This window comes from Phalacrocorax carbo, chromosome 1, assembly GCF_963921805.1.
Source record: "Phalacrocorax carbo chromosome 1, bPhaCar2.1, whole genome shotgun sequence".
Taxonomy (NCBI): domain Eukaryota; kingdom Metazoa; phylum Chordata; class Aves; order Suliformes; family Phalacrocoracidae; genus Phalacrocorax; species Phalacrocorax carbo.
The window spans coordinates 21,621,082-21,642,006 of NC_087513.1; positions in this window are offsets into that span (position 1 = coordinate 21,621,082).

Sequence of the window (20,925 nt, forward strand, 5' to 3'; positions counted from 1 at the left end):
TTGGTAAGAACTGTTATCAGACATGTAAACCTCATTGGTTCAAGCTGTTCATAGGACAATACATATTGTAAGGGAGCTCATGAAGTCTCTAGTTCAGCCTCCTGCTCAGAGCAGAGAGAGGTGGCAAGGCCAGACATATTACTTAGGGCTTTAGTCAATCTGGTCTTGAAAATCAATGAAACATTGAAATCATGAAAGAGTTTCTTCTTATATCTGGTCATACCTCTACTGTTTCAGCTAATTCTTGTTGTCTGTTGTCCTCCCATGCTCCACTGTGCAGGGCCCAGCTCCATCTTCTTGATGCTCTCCCTGTAGGTGCTAGAGGGCTGCTGTTTTCTCCCCCTGAAGCCATCCCTGCTCCAGGATGAACAAGCCCAGTTTTCTCAGCCTCTCCTGACAAGGCAAATGCTGCAGCCACCAATCAACATAGTGATCCTGTGCTGAACTCAGTCCAGTTTATTGGTGTCTTCCTTATTGGAAGGCCCAAACGGGACAGATACTCAGTACTCAAGACTCAGCTCAGTGAGTGCTGAGTATAGGGATATAAACACTCCCCTGATTGAGAGGCCATGCTACAAAAGCCTGAGATGGCATTAGGCTTCTTTGCTGCCAGGGCACTCTGTTGTCTCATGTTCAACTTGATGTCTGCCAGTACCTCCAGGGGCTCTTCTGCAGAGCTGTCCCCCATCCTAGTCTGTATCGTTGCAAGGGGCTCTTCCTTGCAAAAAAAGGTGGCAGGATTTGCAATTGTCCTTGAATTTCATAAGGATGCTCTGAGCTCATTCCTTCAGCAGTCCTGGGCCCCTCTGGATGATAGCCATGTCCTTAAGTATATTGGCAGTTCCCCTTTATTTGATGCCATCTGCAAACCTGACAGGAGTACACTCCATCCAATTCATCACTCTGATCAGGTGATTTGGTAGGTGTGTAAAAGAATGAGACAGAGAGAGAACATGTCCAGCTTTCTCATTCCTTCTCTTCAGTTTCACAAGCATCCATACAGTCTGATCATAGAAAACAGTTGTATTCACAGCTGGCAGTACAATGTCGGCATATGTAAATGGAGGTTTCCCTTTGCTCATTTTCTCTGCCTTTTAGAGACTTACCATGGACAGGAAAGAGTTTGGCATTACTTTGAGAAAAGAAGGGAATGATCAAGGTATTCAACGCGGCTTCTTTGTATCTAGTAGCCAAATAATCAAGATTATTTGTTGTTTCACACCCCATTACCTTTGCATATATATTAAACTGATTAGGCCAAATACTTTTGCTGTTTTCTTTAAGCCAAGCATCATGCTTGTCCTAGATTTTGTTCTGAGTTGAATGAGCAGTCCTGTGCTTACTTTCCAAAAATAGGCAGCTAATGTCAAGGGTGGTATCATTGTTTTGCCTTGATTTGGGTATTCTATTCACGTCTTTAAAGAATAAATTTCTCCTTCTGTGGGTGTGACTAGATAGAGAAATGCAAATCTCACTTTTGCTTTAATTCTGAAGTAATTTATTTATGCACCTAAAATTCTTGAGCGCTTATGGTAATTATTATAATTTCCATTAGGACAGGCTGTGGCAAATCAATATTCTAGAGAAATATGATTATGAACACATACAGGTTGATCAGTGTACAATTATTAACATGACTTGTGCACATGGAGTTAATTCTTGACTGGATTCACAGGGTTGAAAATGTTACTACCATCTTTAAAACTATGCAGAGAACATGTCACATCTTTTGTAAATTCATTGTAAATATGTGACGTGCCAAAAGTTTTAGTACTTTCAGGTCTAGTGATATCTCAGGTGAAACATATATCTGGAAATGGATCATACAAGAAAACTTAGGACCTTTTGATATCTGATAGCTTGAAGAATACGTGCCCCATACTAGATCAGCTTCTGCAGTCCAAAACGAAGGAGGAAAAAATGTAAATTCACAATGTCTCTTTATTCTGCAAAACATTTCAGTTCTTTAGGCATATGAGTTGTGCTGTTGAAGTGTAGAACATGCTTCACTGATAAAGCTTGATACAGTGATAAGAACTGAGGAAAAAAAGACCATTTCAAAACATCCCAATGGAAGAAACAAAACCCTCTTGTTAGTATGTAGACCCCTAAAGAGGGGGTTAATCTAAATCTGTTTCCCAGATCAGGAAAGGAGAAGATTTTTAGATGCTAAGAAGTGTGTAGTGCAAAGAAGACCAGGCTCAGATTGCTTTATAGATCCAGTGCTCAGCTGGTGTTTACAAAGACAAATATTGGAGCTGGGGCTGCCAAGGTGGTGACAGCATTACAATATGTTCTTGTCATCCTATACCCGGAACAACTTCATGAAATATATTTGATGAGTAGTCAGACTATCTAGCACACATATTTTGCTTGTGCCTTTCAAAAATCCTTAGAAGTTTATGTATTAATACCTGAGAAATAAGTGCCACTTAAATACCGTGACTCATATATTGTCACAAACTGGACAATTGTTTGCCTTTCCCAAGGCCAAGTGTAAAATAAAAATTACCTTAATCAACTATTTCTTGCACCTGAACTTTGCTATAAGCAACTTATATTACAGGAACAGGTGGAAGTTAAATCACGGAGGTGTTGCATTGTGCTAGGCCCCATAAAGCAGAGTCCAACACAGACCCTTCTCCAAAGAGTTTACTACCTAAAAGACGAGATGTAACTGGTAAAGCAGAGTCCAACACAGACCCTTCTCCAAAGAGTTTACTACCTAAAAGACGAGATGTAACTGGTACATGCAACCAGCAGGCAGTAGGAAGGAGAAATTAAACACAGGTTTTCAGTATAGATGAGCAGCTTGAATTTTCTATAATTTTTTCTTATATTTAGTGTAAGCATGGTAAGATTTGTAAGTGGCTTGAACTGAGGGGGAAAAAAAGCAGCAACAAGAGATAACATCTCTTTTTTTTCTTTTTTCTCATAAGCCATCCTTACTAAGGAAAGTATATTTAGACAATTAGTATTTATCATATCAAGCTAGAAATCAAAAGTTCAAGAAGGACAGAGAACTGCTTGAACAAGGCCGGCAGAGAGCTACCAAGATGGTCAGGGGACTGGAGCATCTCCCTTATGAGGAAAGGCTGAGAGACCTGGGTTTGCTCAGCCTGGAGAAGAGAAGACTGAGGGGGGATTTCATCAATACCTGTAAATATCTAAAGGGCGGGTGTCAGGATGATGGGACCAGACTCTTTTCAGTGGTGGCCAACGACAGGACAAGGGGCAACGGGCATGAGTTGGAACACAGGAAGTTCCAGCTAAACATAAGAAAAATCTTCCTTCCTATGAGGGTGGCAGAGCAGTGGAAGAGGCTGCCCAGGGAGGCTGTGGAGTCTCCTCAAAACCCACCTGGACACGTTCCTGTGCCCCCTGCTATGGGTGTGCCTGCTCAAGCAGGGTGGTTGGACGAGATGATATCCAGAGGTCCCTTCCAACCCCTACCATTCTGTGACTCTGTGATTCTGTGATTCTGAAATGTATTTGTAGTGTGATATCACATAAGTCTCCACTTCTAAAAGTTGAAGAACTGGCAATTTTAACAGTAACTTTGATATATCTACATGCTGACATGAGTCACGTTGCACAAATTAAAGTGCAATTAGGCTTTCTTTGCAATATTATTCAAAACCTGCAAGTCAATTAAGCAATGAGAAATGGATTAATCGAAGTTATAGTACCGACAGAATGACCATTGATTACAATGGGTTCAGTAATGGGTGAACTATAATTTGAGGTCCATGTGGAACAAACATAATGTCAGATGTTCTGCAGGTTGGAATACTACATATTTCATATTCTAGAATACTGTTGTGGTGTGAGGAGTCTTTTTGCGTGTCCCTCCCCATAAACCTGCCCAATACAGCAGTTAATCCAAATGCTGATTTGAACATACCTGAATTATCACTACTGATTTAAACAAAAATCTTGTTAGAAAACTTTTTCATTTAATTTTAACACTAGGATTGATAATCCTTTTTGGACTGGATCACAGACAGCAATCATTCTTACCAATTCTGTACTTCCAGTGCTGTCCTGACTTCATGTAAAATGTACAGAGAGATTAAACCATGGAAGGTAGAAGCAATGGTATGTGCATATTTTTTTCATATTGTTAAACTTTAATAAAGCTCTTGGGTAGAACATGGATTGGATCCCTTTAAGTAAATTCTCCCATTCTTACACCTAAGTAAAATATAAGGGGTTAATGGCAATGGGCCAAAATACTGAAATTATACATTACTATTGGTACGTACACCTTTTTTTAAGAAATTCCCAAGTTCACTTTTTAAGAAGAGACATTACATTGAAATCTGCCTATCCATACTGCTGATTCGTGCACTGTAGATGTTATTTCTGTAGTGTAGAAGGTCATTACTAAAATTAGAAAGTGAACCCAGTATCCCACTGTTTTATCTTTACTCAGGGAAGCAGGTTTTTCTGGATAGGAATTTCAGAGAGATAGAGTACCTTAATAGCTACAGCTGTATCTGTTCCTATGTAAAACATGATCACAGTATACCAACATTAAGGATATTAGCTTAGACAGTGTTTTGAATACATTGGTTATAAAAAGGAGCTATTAAGATATGTCCTATTTCCGTTTTAACTAGGTTGTCATTTCACAACTTGCCCTTAACAAGGACAGCATGTTAGCAACCCTGCTTTCAGAGAAAAACATATCATATATTAAGTCTTAATATGTTCTGGTTCTTTTCTTCAGCAATGGATTGACCCATTGCTTATTTGAGCTAGTAGAAGAACTGAATTATATTGGCTCAAATATACCAGCAAGAACACTGAGGACTATTTTATCCCCTTCACTGTTACCTGTGATTAAACAATCACTGTTGAAAGGTTATGCAATGTTCTGAATGGAACTCACCCTGTACAGCTTTACCTGCCTCTGATATAGGTGATTAAATGTGAGCAAGTAATTATCCCTCCTATTCTAACAAGTGGAAAGGAACTGGTATTTTGCAGATATTCTTTGATGTCTGCTTTATGATGAATTGTTTTTTGGTGATGTCAAAGGTAGGTTGAGATACATCTCACCTACCTTGACTCTTTTTCACCCTGCTTGGGTGTAAAAGACAATGGAAAATTTTGTAAGTAAATAAAATCAGTAAATTTTGTAAGTAAATAAAATATAGACTTATTCACTAAACATAGAGACTGGGAGTTCCCAGTAGCATAGTTAGGAATAATAAATGCTACTGCAGCAATGGGAATGTCCTCACACTATGTCAGTGAACCTCATAGCTTCATGATGCAGAAGAGTCTTCAAGTTTTTCTAATATAATATTTTGTTTTATGTTGCCTGTATACTTTTTGCTCTTCATACATCATCTGCCACACTAAAACATATATCTGATCAAAATTGAAAAGCTAAAAGGAGACAACCTAACAAGAATCATTAAAAATAAATCTATTTCTCTGAATATTGCCTTGTGAAAGTAGAATTCCTCTTAGTGTAGGACGTATACATTAATATAGGATTAACACTAACTTCACTGAAGCTTGATTGTGCTGCATCAGATATGACCTTCATCTATCACAACTCTTAAATATATGTTTGATTTTAAGTAAGCAAATAATACCCTTGACTTTAGGGCCATTATTCACACATGCTTTGTAGATTTGGGCCCAAGTGTTCAGAGCACAGAATCTAAAGGATAAAACCAAGCAAAACTTTTTTACTTTTCCATAAGCTTAACCTCTGCTCTATCAGCTGCTTAGGTAATGGAATGATCAATAACTATTTAAAGTTTTACTCAGGTTAATCATTACACAGAAACAAGTTGCAGATTAAGTGAAATGCCTGCCTGAGGTATGTGCCTGCACTTTTCACACAGCTAGAGATAAACCTTCAACTGTGACATTTAAATTAGTGAGCCTAAGTTGAGAATAAACAGTTCTGTAAGTGGAAAGCTTTTTCTAACACTTCCCGCCCCTCCTCAAATACAACAACAGTAAAGCTTATCTTATAGGCTTATCATATAGGCACTTTATTTTTTTCCACTTAGGAGATCTTTACACCAGTAGTAACTGGTCCTCCTTATGTAAATGACCACATTAATATTTCTTCTAAGACTCTGTTAAAGCAAGTTCCACTCAATAGCTTTCTATTTTCACTGTGGTGTCAAAAGTTCTATTTTCTTTCCTGCTCATGTTAATCCTGAAGAATCAAATTTCCTGGCTATTAACATCTCATATATTTTGAATTTCTGAGTTCGGTCCCACACAGACCTTTTTATTATTCAGTAATGTGATTTTCTAGCTATTGCTGTCTTACCTTGTTTATGATTCTTTTAAATTCTTTGGAAGACAGAAAATAACATGCCAGCTAAAATCTATGGCATCATATTGAGAATGTCTGTATAATATGATATTACAGTCCTCTATAGAATTCACACCAAGTCAGACACAGAAACCCGAGAAAAAATTCTCATGAACAAAATTATGTTAGTTAATGGCACAACATGAATCTGTTTGGTTGAGAATGTTTTGTTCAACGCAATCTTTAGTTTATGACTTAGTGCCAGTCTTCTTCACGATGTTGTAGCTGGGTTTGCATTGCATTATTTTCAGTTTGCCGGGTACGAAAGGGAAAGTGTCAAGTGAAATAGAGAAGGACAAAACCAAAAACTACAGTTCAGTCTCAGGACCTTTCGACGATAGTTTGCATATTTATCAATTGGCCTGCCCTGCATTCTTCAGGTACAAGGGCCTAAATCCTAAAACTGATGAGGCAGTAACTAATGGAATCAAGTGCTTAACAATTCTTAGCCCTTGGCCACTATTAAAATGTAAATATCAAATAGTCTCTTGACTGCAGATCTGCTCAGGGATAATCTCCCGTCATCTCCATGGCCCTGAAATGAACTACTCTTTGATGGGCTGTATTCTCTGTTCTTGGGTCTCCAACAGGACAGAGAAAAATATGGACAGACCAGCTTTAAAACAATTGGGATGAGCCCTAACAGATTCAGCAAGAGAAGTGACAAATAAAAATTGACACTCAGGGACACTACAATTATTTTATTCATGGAACATCTGGGACTGTATGTGTAGCGCAGCAGCAAGAACAAGAAATGTTAATTGAGTGATCAGTCATGGCTCCCACTGAGTCACGCTAACAGACATTGTGGGATAGCAGCAAAGGTTTCTGCAGGTCAGCTGGGAAGTTTGAGATAGCCTTATTTTCTTCCTTCTCAAGGATTATCTAAGCTTGATGGTGATTTTAACGGCTTAATCTAAATAGGTGAGAACAAACTAAATTGTTTTAAAACAATGAAACAGTGAAACAGTGAAACTCCATGAAGGATACTAACAGAGTTTGTTTTCACCTGTTTTCCTCTGTGGCTTTTATCACAGCTCAGGCTAACATGTATCCCTAGTTTTTACTTGCAAATGTTCATAAATCTAAAAAATCTACAGGCATTATGTAGGTAGTCAGCATTGTTGAAAAATATTTTCAACAAACCTCAGTAGAGGTTTGCAGAATGCAGGTACCTTCCCTTTATTCTGAAATAATTTTTGAACTTTGTGGAATTTGACATTTTCTGATTTTAGCAGGAAAACCCAACTGCCTTTCCTGTTTAAAACAAAAATATTGAAGTCATTCTTCTCTGATCTTGTTAACAGTTCCTGTACAGTGTAAGGACATTATCCTTACTAAAAAGCAGAGTGATTAAAGTTTGCATGTACCTAGGAGATAAGAGATTCAGATTCAAATATAGAGCCTGTTTGATCTGAAGCAGACACTGAACCAGAAGTTCCTGTCTGAAATATATTGTAACTAACTCTGTCAAAAATGTTTTGACATGAACTTTTTCTAAATTCTTCCTATGGGCACAGGAATTTTAGTGAACAAAGAATGATTAGAACATTTTCCTGAATAATTTACGGAGAGTGGAACAACTTGAATAGGAGAAATTTCACAAACCAGAATATCCTGTAGTTTTTAATTTTTTCATTTGGCCACTCTTTTTGCAAAGTGAGGCTTTCATTCCTCTCAAGCAAAGGGTCAAACAAAGATGGGATTGAACTTTGCTCTCCAAAATAGAATTTCTACACACCCATTGTCAAATATTGATAAGAATTCAGATAAAATCATGGAATCTTAAACTTGAGTCTTAGATCTGATGTTGGAATGCAGCTAGCAGCACAAGATGGTCAGGTGGACTCATATATTTGAGTCTCAGTTTCTCAGTTTGTAAAAATTAGATAATATCAGCCTCCTTTGCAGAGTGTGTTGAGATTACTGCATGAATATGCCAGTTTGTTGCTTTTTTTTTCCCTACTCTATTTCTGCCAGATTTATCAACCCTGATATATTATTTGTAGATGTTCTAGTCTTAGACTGTTTCATGTAAACTGTGTTAGCCTGCCTGCCTCACCTCTGTCTAATGTTCATATATTTCCCCATTAAAATACTAGATCTTTGAAACTGAGGAGAACAAAAGAAAAAACTGAGGTGAATAAACTCTTCCTTCTACCCAGTCTTCTCGTTTAAGCTTTTGCTTAAATTTGCATTCTATTTATTTATTTAGTGTTGTCCAGGAGGGACCCCCAGGCATAAAAGCATGAGTAAAGCCCATTGAAGAAGTACAGATTCCTCATGTTTTGTTCCATTGGTTCATTTGCCATCATGTCACATACTCATCCAGATGGTTATAGGCATTCTGCCATGTTTTTCTTCTCCTTAGAGGCCTTGATAACTGACACAGTAAGGAATGCTTTAAAACCCACAAGATTAGGATGCCCACACTTACACCCTAAAGACTAAAGACACTGCTTTGATATCTCTACTTGTCTCCTTCAGCTTAAAATGGCAGCTTAAAATCCTATATACTAATAGTATCTCAGAAATACAATAAAAATACATCTTGAAGTACCTTCTGTCTTCAGTAGACACACGTGATATTTACTGTCATTAATATATACACTATATAGATGATGTATACAATATTGCTGTTCTTCCTTATCCAAACCTTTCTTGACCATAGTGCATGAAGTGCCATAGTCCAGGACTATGGCAGTTTGCATGTGGCTTCCCTGTCATGGAGCCTAAGTGTGCTTGGTATTATGACAACTGACCATTTCATGCCTAATTGCCTTGGTACAAGAGAACAGTTGTAGTCGTATTTTAACACAGTGGTATAGATATAATCTCAGAGTCTCATTCATTTCAGTAGAAATCCATAGAAATATAAGTGCCATCAGTAGAGAGCAGTTTTTGCAGGACCAGAGCCAAAACTGCTCAAATGATTCTTAGCAAATTGTCCCATTAATTGTTGTTACTACTTTTTAAATACATTACTTAATGAACAGTTTTTAATTAAGTACATTTGTATGTGAATGATGTTATTTTAAATAATTTACTCATTGTAGAGGAGAAGACTTCACTAAATAATGTATCTAGTGGAAAAGATGTCCATCCAGCCCTCATGATAACCATTTCTTATGCTTCAGTACTTCTTCATCCATAGGCCAACACTGCTATGAACTGGAAGAGGTCCCATGACAGTTAATTGCTGGCCACTGATTCAGCTGAGTTCTTTTATCAGACTTCATTTGCTTTTTGCTGCAATTTCTCTATCTTGCAGCTGTAATAAGGCAATGGTTTATATTCAGCAGGTACAGAGTTTAAGAACAAGTTATCAGTAAATTAGTTTAACTTAGTATGAGGGTCAACATCTTACTGTTACTTTTCCAACAGTTTATATTTGTTCATCTCCTGGCACAGTTCTACCAAGTGTGATACAGCTTTAATGCCCACTGCTGTGCAATGCAATGCCAAAGTGGGATTTGTCATAAAGGTTTTATAATGGTTTTTGTGCCTGGCCTAGCTTGTCCAGAAAAGAAAAAATGAATAAAACTGATTAAAAAAAATTAATCATACAGTAAGCACCAGCTCTGTATTAGCAAAAATTAATACATAAGATCAGTTATAATCCCATTACTAAAACCAATTAGTTTTGTATTGTTATATAAGGAAATAGCTCATTATTATTATTGTTATTGACTACTTATATTACTGTAGCACCAGAACGCTTATCAGAATGAGAATCATACTTTACAAAGCATAATGCAAACACTTTTTCAAGGGCTTGCTGTTTAATTTAAGCTCAGACTGCTTCAGCTTTTCACAGAACCTGATGTTCTGAATGACATTTTAAAATTGCTTCAGTGGCTGGCTATGAATATTTGCCTGAAAACTGGAGTTTATTGGATGAAAGGGCAAAATCTGTTTCACAAGACTTCTCAATGAAGTGGAATCTCATGTTATTTCTATGGTTATTTATCCTTCATGTGAGCGCATTAAAAATTCTTTATAGGAGGGTTTGTCTTTATCTCCTGTAAATGAATGTATTTTTATCAGTCTTTCTCAAATATGGACATGCTCTATTTTTGTTTCTGGGGATGAAATAGGCCATTAGTGTCTTGATTCAGTTTCAAGTTAACTAAACTACAAATCAAGACTGAGGTTTCTAGCAAAGTATTGGGAATATCCCTGACCAATTCACACTACCTTACCAATTGGCATGCCAGAAACATCATGCATTTCCAAGACAAGTGTATGATTTCAGTAGATGACCCCATCATCCTTTTCTTACCTTTACAGATTTTAGTCATATTTATAGGACATTTATGGTATTTCTTGTCATGCCACACCCTACAGTCTGCTTAGTGACTTTTGTGTCCCAGCAGCACAAGTGCAAGGGGAATGTTCCCAGGGTGGCAGCTCAACAGTTTCCCTTGCGACAAATCACTGCTCTTTGCCTATGAGACCTTCCAGACCAGATATCCTCCCTCATCTCCTCAGCACTGGCAGAACATCTTCTTAACGTTTTGTTTATTAAAATATTACTTCATAAAACAGCTGAAGTGTCTGTGATCATGCTAGGAAATGGTTGCTTCACCGAATGGTGGGTTTTTTCTACACTTCAGAAACTCACTTGATTCATGCCCCTACCTGCTCTCACCTTGGTCTTCCTTTCCTGTTTCCTGCGTACCTTCACCCCTTCCTGCTTTCCTTCCTTCCCTCCTCCCTTCTTTCCCCCTGCCTTTCCACCTTCCTGCTTTCACTCCATCCTTCCCTCCCCTTCCCTCCTCACTTTGCTTTGCTTTGCTTAATTTTCTTCTTTTTTTAACTTCAGTCAGGTTAGAATGAGTAAAGAACCACCCTCCAACTGTGATATTTTTGTGTCTGTAATTTTGTTCAAGGAATAGTATATATCACAGCTGTAATCCAGACTCTACACTGTGGAAGGTAAATCTGTTCTATATAGATCATGAGTGTGTGTCTTATTACACTCATATGAGAATACTGGTGTCTCGGTTATGATAAAGCTTGCGATAAAACCAGATTACCCTTAAATTGGACCTATTCTATTAGGAAAATGTTTAAAAATGAATAGGTCGAGGCATAATTTTAGAGCATTTTCATCACATTGTAATAAGAAAGAAAAGTATTTCCATACTCCAATTGGTTTAGAGTTTTATTTCTGTAATCCAATATTAATTTCATTTTCTGGCTCAAAATGGAATGGGCCAGACTTTTCAGTGGCACAAACTGATGTACCTACTGTAAAGATATTACATTTTATTCAATTAAGGTGTAACAAATGGCTGACGAAAAACAAGTAGTTAGGCAAAAGAAGTAAAAATAGATCAATATTTTAGAGACTTTTCATCCGCTCGTATTTAATCTTTGCCAGTTTAGATTACAAGGCAATGCAACAACAAAGAAAGCTAACATATTGCATTTATAACCATATACTGAGTATGTTTCACAATCTGTAGAGAACATTTAAAAATATTTGGAAGCCATCCAAGCTCTTATAAAAATTTATATATCTCTCATTAGCATTTTGAAGATGTCAGACATTTTTATATAGGGTAATAGAAAGTAATCTGCCAAGGGGAATAGTTGGTGTACTACTGTGTGTCAGAACAAATATGATTAACATTGTGCCAGATGTGTGTCCTCATGAACTCCCATGAGGGGCTGGAGAAGTAGACCTTGTAGTCAATTATTGAAACTGGAAGTGCTCTGTACCTCAGATTTGTGTGCGCCAACAGTAATTTTTATACAGGGCTACCAGAACTACTGCTTGTGCATACTTAATGTGCAGAGTGTTAATAAGCAGATGTATGCACATTATTAGCCATGTAGTTTTCTTGTTTTCTCAATGTCATCATTACCAAGAGAAATTAACATGCTCTACTGCTTCTACATAATAAACATACATTTAGCTAGATGTTATAGAAAGCAGAAAAAAATATTGCTAATGTAGATGCTTATCCCTTCTTTCTATTAATGGTCTAGGAGAGAGATAATTAACCTGAAAAGTAGTGTGCAAAAAAACTGGAAGAGGAATATGGAGTTATAAAAAGAAGTATTTTATACTGATACATTTTGATTTTGTCCCTCCTTCTTGGGTTATTCCACACAGGTTTTTTAACTATTTCAAGCGCAGAATGATATGATCAACAAATTTATTATAATTTTACTCTTATTCTTCTCTATAAATATCAACTGCATACATTTTGTCTGGTGACTAATGACATTGAATATGAATTGGTTAGATTCAAAATGGGTTCACAACTTGTGCAGGAGAAATTGTTTCAGTAAAGTCAACTGAATTTTTCAGAAATGTCTAGTTTCAGACTCTTTTCCCAAGCACTTTTTTCTCTGAGATACATATGAAAACTATTCACTAATCCATAGGCATGAGGGTTATACAGGCTATGTCACAGGCTAGTGGTTCACTCAGGATACTTCTAAACACTACAATATGAGCAGACAGGAGCCTGTCTGCTTATGACAGTCCCAAGATAGCAGGACACAAGCCATGTGATGGCATTACAACAGTGTCAAGTCTGAATAAGTGCTGCTGGGAAGAAAGATCAGTAGTTCAAATGCCTTGACATGATAACTGAAGTTTCTCTGCTTTTAGTCACTTCAGAATAGCCAGAGGAATGAGCTCACTTTTTGTTAGATAGTATGTTTCTCCAAAATCACTTCATATGAGATAAGGATATGTCTACATGTGCTATTTTCAGTTCAGAATCAAGAGGATTTTCTTACATTGTATAAAGCCTTAACCACTATGAAATTCATACTGAAATATATTAATGGAGCAACACAAATTGTCTGCTGATTAGCATGCTGTCCATCCGTCACCTCAACCCTCAAGTTATGACAGGACGTGGGTAGCACCTACCACGGCTTCCAGACAAGCACTTGTCTGTCTGATATCTGGACATCACTCTCATGAGTGATACATTTAAAATGAACGGCTGCCCTAACACATGCAGGAAAAGGTTTTCTCTTGTGTAGCTACAGCCCAAGTATGTACAGATTTGAATCAGCATGTTGAGCTGCATGCTGAAGCACTTATGGAACTAACCTGGTTTGGGTGTTTGGGTTTTTTTTCTATCTTGCAAAAAGCTATGCTTTATAAAGGAGTGGGTTTGGCCTAAAATTATGTTGGAAGAACCAAGAACAAATAGTTAAATGGCACAGCTCTATACTATGAACTTCTTTGGTAAGGATGAGCTATAGTTATTGTTATAGGAGCAAAACCAATTCCTGCCATTCCATTTTGCTGCCCACCTCCTCCCCCTCCTGTCTCCCTCAATCATCTCTCTTTTGTCTGAACTGAGTGCCAAGTTTCAGTTGTACCCAGACACTGTGAAGGCAAAGGCTTTGTGCCATCTGGGTTTGCTGGTTTGCTGAGAAAGAAACATTGATCTGTGTGCTATGTCAGTGCAGCACAGATTTTCATTGTAATTACCCAGGCAACCTCATGTACACACTGAACAAGACAGGTGACAGCAGAGATATCTGCATAACTTCACATAAGATGGATAACCTCACTTTGGGCCTTAGGGTTGTTGAGCAGTTGGCTGAGACTAACCAGTCTGATCTATGTAGGATGAAAGAATAGGACTTCTTGAGCTGACTCATTCAAAATACAACAGAAAGTATCCAAGAAACTCTGTGTAAAGATCTTGCACTGGGAAAGAAGTGCTAAACATATGCAGAGAACATAACAATGTATTTCTGTAGCATATTAAAAGTGCAGGTAAATGGGACTGTGACAGAAAAACAAGTCAAAGAAAAGGAAAACAAATGTGCAGTGGCATTTTTTGCTTTTTTTTTTTCTTTTTATTTCCGTAAACGTTTTAATACTTTTGAGAGCAATGTAAAGTGAAGTGTTCTATGTACCTCAGAAATAATTCAACAGAAACAGCAACTTTTTAAACTTCTCCATCTTCCTTTATCCATATGTTTAATCTATCACAGGAAAGGCCATCTGATAGCAAAAGTGTATTTAATTTTCAGTCTGGTCCCTCTCTGGGGGCAATTAGGTCCCAGTCTCTAAGAATGCTGTGGTTCTCTTTGACCCTCTCTACTTGAGCTCCCCTCTAGTGAAAAACCAAGGTGAAAGTCTGGGTAAAGAGCTTTCAGGCAGCCACTGAAACAGTATTGGAAATGTTCTCAGACACAGAAGTCTAGACCATAGTCCCTTATGACAGAATAGAAGGATGCCCATAGGTGCCTTCTGGTAATACAAAACACACACATCTCTCCAGAACTAAACTGAGCTATAAACCTCTGGAGCTTTTAAAAAGGTAACAATGGGCAACATCTATAACCTCTGATGTAAGGTGTCTGAAACTTCCAATCATTACAGGAAAGAATGTATAAATCAGGCATATATCTGGGAACTTATTTTTAAACTCCCTATCATCCTAATTTCCTTTTTATTCCAGCTTTTGCTATGACTGTTGCGTTTTCAGCAATACCCAGGTTTAATTTTTTTATCTGATATCCTCAGTGTCAGTGAAATACAGTTTGAAGACTGTAACTGGGGTAGAGTTGCACAGAGGCAGCAAGACCAGGTTTTAAAATAATGAACTTGCATGTAAGTTGTGTAGAGCAGAATTTGAAAGGAGCTTGAGAATCTGGGGATAAAACTGGGAAAAAAAATCTATCCAAATTCTGTCTTCAAAAGAACAAAAAGAATGAGCTAAGGAAGTGTGGGTTAGATGAGAGGACAATGAGGTGGATAGAGAACTGGCTCAACAAGAGAGCTCAGAGGGTTGTGATAAATGGAGCAGAGATTGGAGGCCCATAACTAGCAGTGTTCCCCAGGGGTCTGTGCTGGGTCCAGTCCTGTTCAACATATTAATCAATGACCTGGGTGAAGGGACAGAGTGTAACCTCAGCAAGTTCGCTGATGACACCAAGCTGGGAGGAGTGGCTGGTACACCTGAAGGCTGTGCTGCCATCCAGAGAGACCTGGACAGGCTGGAGAGCTGGGCCGAGGGGAACCTCATGAAATTCAACAAGAGCAAGTGCAAGGTCCTGCACCTGGGGTGGAACAACCCCATGCACCAGTACAGGCTGGGGGCTGAACTGCTGGAAAGCAGCTCTGTTGAGAAGGACCTGGGAGCGCTGGTGGACAACAAGCTGACCATGAGCCAGCAATGTGCCCTTGTGGCCAAGAAGGCCAACAATATTCTGGGCTGCATTAGAAGGAGTGTGGCCAGCAGATTGAGAGAGGTTATCCTCCCCCTCTACTCTGCCCCAGTGAGACCACATTTGGAGTACTGTGTCCAGTTTTGGGCCCCCCAGTTTAAGAAGGATGTGGAACTGCTTGAGCAAGTCCAGCGAAAAGCTACCAAGATGATCAGAGGACTGGAGCATCTCCCTTCTGATGAAAGGCTGAGAGTCTTGGGTTTGTTTAGCCTGGAGAAGACTGAGGGGGGGTTTTATAAATACCTATAAATATTTGAAGGGTGGGTGTCAGGATGATGGGACCAGACTCTTCAGTGGTGCCCAACGACAGGCCAAGGGGCAATGGGCACAAGTTGGAACACAGGAAGTTCCAGCTAAACATGAGAAAAAACTTCCTTCCTATGAGGGTGGCAGAGCAGTGGAACAGGCTGCCCAGGGAGGCTGGAGACATTCAAAACCTGCCTGGATGCATTCTTGTGCCCCCTGCTCTAGGTGTGCCTGCTCAAGCAGTGGGGTTGGACGCAATGATCTCCAGAGGTCCCTTCCGACCCATACCATTCTGTAATTCTTTGAAAGATTCATATACTTTTTAGAGGCTTTTGCAAACATGTCTACTTATTTATTATAAGTTTTTAAAAAGTGAAGGCTTAAGAATAACTTTGAAACATAGGATATTAAATGTATAGAATATTCATTTTGATATTAAATCTACTCATATTTAAGTTAAAGGATATATTTATTTGTGCCTTTATTTTAATACCAAAAGACAGGAAGCGTTTGAAGCCTATTTCAGTTCCTATTCCACCTGAGACATTACTCTTGTAAATCATAGACTGTGGCTCTCTGTGCTTTAGTTCTCCAGCCACAGGAGCAGTCCCACCCTTTAAGGAGTGTTTTCAGGATAACTAGATTAAATATTGTGAGGTTGGAGATCACATGCAAATAGTTACAATTGAGAGAAAGAATTAAAACACTTTTCACTAGAAATAATTGACTATGCTATCAGTGTGCAAATCAGGGTTTACATAAACAAAATAGTACATGCATATGCATATATGTATATATGTTCTTGTGTATACACACATATATTTTGAGAGGGAAAGCAGGTATTTACATGAGGCAGACAAAATGTCTAGCATTTAAATGTGTCCTAATCTTCCAAATGACATCAGTTTATTTTCCATCTCATTTTGATTTTATTTTTCCAAAGCAAAGTATTTAATCCCTGAGCAAAACTGATAAAAGAGGTTTTAGACAGAGTGTAAGGATCCTTCCAAGGTTATTGGCTTGTGAGAGCTCTGCCACCTGTAGCTTCCCAGCGTTCCTCAGATCTTTCCTATTGTTTGATTTTCCACTCTCTGCTGCACTGTTTTACATCCAGCTGTTAGAGTTTGACCAGGTCCCATAACCCAGGCCATGTCAAGGTTTGAAGAGGAGCATGATAATGAAAACAGCATCCTGGCAGGGCAATGTTTTGAAAAGTTTTACAGGAGATTTACAGTTGTGGTTTTGCTGAAATGCAAGCTGTGCTGGGGTGAGGCACAATAGGAAAGCTTGTATGTGAGTCTATGAAAGAGATAGAGCTATGCCATTCAGTAAACTCCACTGTAGACAAGATCTTAGAAAGCAGATTACTGAAAGAGATTCCAGAAGCATTTAGAATTATCTTTAAGTATTTTAGAAGAGAAAACAAAGAAATTGAAACATTGGCTACCCCTTCGATTGCCAAATATTTCCTATTTGGGCTGGGATCTGGAAATGCGTACATATTTTAAGCTCAAAATTGAAAGGTTTTGACTGGAAATCCATCATAAAAATATGTGTGAAATTGCTTTGAGTTTTTGGGGAAAGTCTTGGGTCTTTCTTAAGCTTCCAAAAGGAATGTGGGAAAGTCCACAAAAAGTGGAGATTCTTGCTACTGTTGAAATTTTTGGGTGGATAGATTCACTAGAAAAGAGTCACAAGACTAATCTGTTCTGTAAAGGGGGATCCCTCTGTAGCCATGCAGACAGGCAGCTGTTGAATGTTTCTTCAGATTAGCTTTCAGTAATTGTGATCCAGTTTGCAACACTTTTTCTCCCTTGTATCTGAATTTAAGTAGTGAGTTGTTTTCTGTTTGGATTTTTTTGTTTTGTTTTGTTTTTTTCTTCAGTAGTGCTAGAGACTAGAAAACCAAACAAAGGTAGAAACAATTCTAAAATAAGTAAAACACCTTCTAGGAAAAGAGCATTCTAAATTAGTTTCAGTGTTAGAGATGGAAGTGGTAACTGTCTTTATTAAGGTCCCCATTATAAGGTGCTGCATTCTGCCACCTATAATTTTGTATTTTAAATAACTGAGCTGGCATTTCAAAAACTGGTTGCTTTTCTTAGGCAGAATTACATTATTTTTATATATATATTAATTTTAGTCAGAATGATTTGGATATTTCTGAGAATGAAGCTTGAGAAAAATACATTGCTTTGTTCATATTAAACAAGAGAATTCTCTCCTTTGAAAGAAAGTAAGAGTTATCTGAAGGAAAAGGAAGAAGCTTTCATATCAAGGATGTGCCTCTGCCACCCTCAGAAAAAGCCATTAAACACAATAGTTTCTTTGATCTGAGCTTGGACCTGTTTGTTTAACATTTGGTAGTTCAGTCTTTTTGCCACTGTTGTAAACTTAGAGACCTTGGGGCCGGCAAATCTGCTGTCCAGGGACCCCAGCACTATTTTCTTTCAGAGAACAACCATGGACTAAGTCCAGGGTAGAGCTCTAATATGCTCACACTCTAATAGACATATGCTAGCTAGTGTATGGCACAATGCCATAAATGATTTCTGAGACCAATAAAACCTTGCAAGTTTTATTTACCCTCATTTTTTTTATAGAGGTCAAGATACTTATATATTACATTGTACTTGCACCCTGATCTGGATTTTTGCATACCTTAGCCATCATGCAGCACAGGAAGAGCCCATACTTTGAAAAAATATATCTTCTTTTGTTCCCTTTTACCTTTACTATTTAGCAAGACTGTTCACCTTGTACCAGATTCTTCACCTTGCAAGCACATTCTTGTGTGGATGGTACATCTGCCTGCTGCATCTGTCTTCTGTGGGGCCTGCTTTGACTAATTCTGTAGAAAACCTGTATATGATCATACCTATATGAATGTCCTAGCAGGAATACCGAGCCTACAATCAAAACCACAGGCAGTGAACCTGCCCATCCTGTAGTCTGAATAATCTGCCCCTGGCCCTCTCTCAGGCTTTTCCCCAAACAGTATAAGAAGAAAAGCAAGGCAGGAGAGTGAAGGAGGAATAAGTTTGTATTAAAAAAAGAAATACAGGTGGCAATAGGATTGGGGAGGAGGAGAAATAGGATCGACAGTCAGAAAATGGAAAATTGGGCTAATCAAGGATGAGACTGGGTGCCTGAGGGAAACTGAGCTGCACGGGGTTTGCTGTGGAGAATGAGACTGGAGCCTACTGTGTGGGTGACTGGATCCATGAGCTCGTGAAGAGACAAAGTATAGACTGGTCTGACAACACAAAATAATGTGAATCAAGGAAGCAGTGGAGGAAATGACATCTGGTTTGCTGGATAAGAATGACCACCGAGATTAGATAACTTTCCAAGGCAGAGTAAAGCTGGAACATAATATAGCAGACTGGAAGTAGAACCATATGGAAATCTTAGGTAGAATGGAACAGACCAAGCATTGTGGAAACTGTGCAAAACCAGTCTATGAAAAGGAGATGGTAGGAAGAGTAGAACAGAAGAGCTTTTTTCCTGTTTTAGCAATCTCAAAAGGCTGAGAGACGTAGCAAACCAGTCATGATGGGACTAAGACCAAGTAAAGAGGAAAATAGGAGGGAATGAGAGCCCAGGATGGTGAAATGGCAATAGGATGATTAGACAGGGCAATGCAAAATGACTCAAGGTTGGGGTGAACAGAAGCTCCCACTAGAATCGAGGACGGACGCTTGACTTTCTTAATTCTGAATTTCTTCAATCAGCAAATTTCTTCTTCTACCTGCCAGTAGAAATACTTTATGTGGGAGACTCTTACATTTATTTCTTGTGCACCGAGCATAAAAACCTGCAATTCCTACCTGTTACTCCTTTAGCTCGTGACCCCAATCCCTGCTCAGGACACATGAGGATGTGTTGTGGTGCCCTGAGATGGAGTGTCTCTACTTTCTGGTTGCAGCTGAAAGGAAATCACACATACACACATGAAAAGTACACAGACACATACTTCTATATAAGAAAGAAAACGAACCCAAAATTTAAAGTACTCAAAAATTACAAACTTCCAGAAAAATATTAGTATAGTATTAATTCAACCTCCTTACACATATGCATTATAATACAGTCTTCAGTAATGAAATAATTTCCACAAGAATCCTAGTGCATTCAGTGCATAAAAGGCATATTCAAAGGGTGATTCAGGTCTTATTATTAAGAGGTTGTTTGCAACTAAAATGGAACATCAAAAAGAAAAGGGAGGATTTCCTTGTTGAGATCTTTGAATACGGTTCTAAGGAATTTCATCCCTTCTGTCCCTCTTCCCATTTGTGTGGTGTTAAGCAAGTCATGCAAACCAGACTTAGTTCTGAGGTCACTACGAATAGCATGTCCTCATGTCCTAGCTGTCCAGCATCAGAAATAAAGACCTATGGGAAATTTTCTACCCTCAGAACTGCAGCTGAACTTACTGGAACTTGAACTAGAAAAACATGAAGAGCTGTAAAAACATCAGCCTCTCAGGAAAACTAAATCACAGAATCCCAGGTTGGAAGGGACCTCAGGGATCACCTAGCCCAGCCTTTCTGGGAAGAACACAGTCTAACCAAGATGGCCCAGCACCCTGTCCAGACGACAAATAAATGTCCCAAGCAGACACCTTAAAGTACCACAGATACTCTGACCTTTAAATATCTAACCCTTCTCTATCCTGCTCTTCCATTTGCAAATTGCGTTTCCAATACCCTTGGCTAATAGGGGTGTTGCAGAAACAAATTCAGGAATGTTTGTGAAGTGACAAAGCATTAATCTCTAGTATTGAACACCATAAGAAGTACTAACCTTAATATTAATACTCTGCCTACGTCTAGGGTAGGGATCCTTGGAAGTAGATAAAGTCTGGGAAGTTGGGCTTTTTCTCTGATAACTACACTTGATCAGCCTAAAACACAATTTTAAACAGTTTCTCAGATGAGTAACCATCTTCTATCATTTGCTTTAAGCAATAAAGGGCCCTTAAAAACAAGAGTACATAATTAAAGTTAATGTCCTAATGTAAACATACAAGAAGGCTGAATTAAAGTTGCATAGGTAATCTTAAAGGTGCTTTTTCTAAACTCTGAGCAATGGGTGTCTTGATACAATTC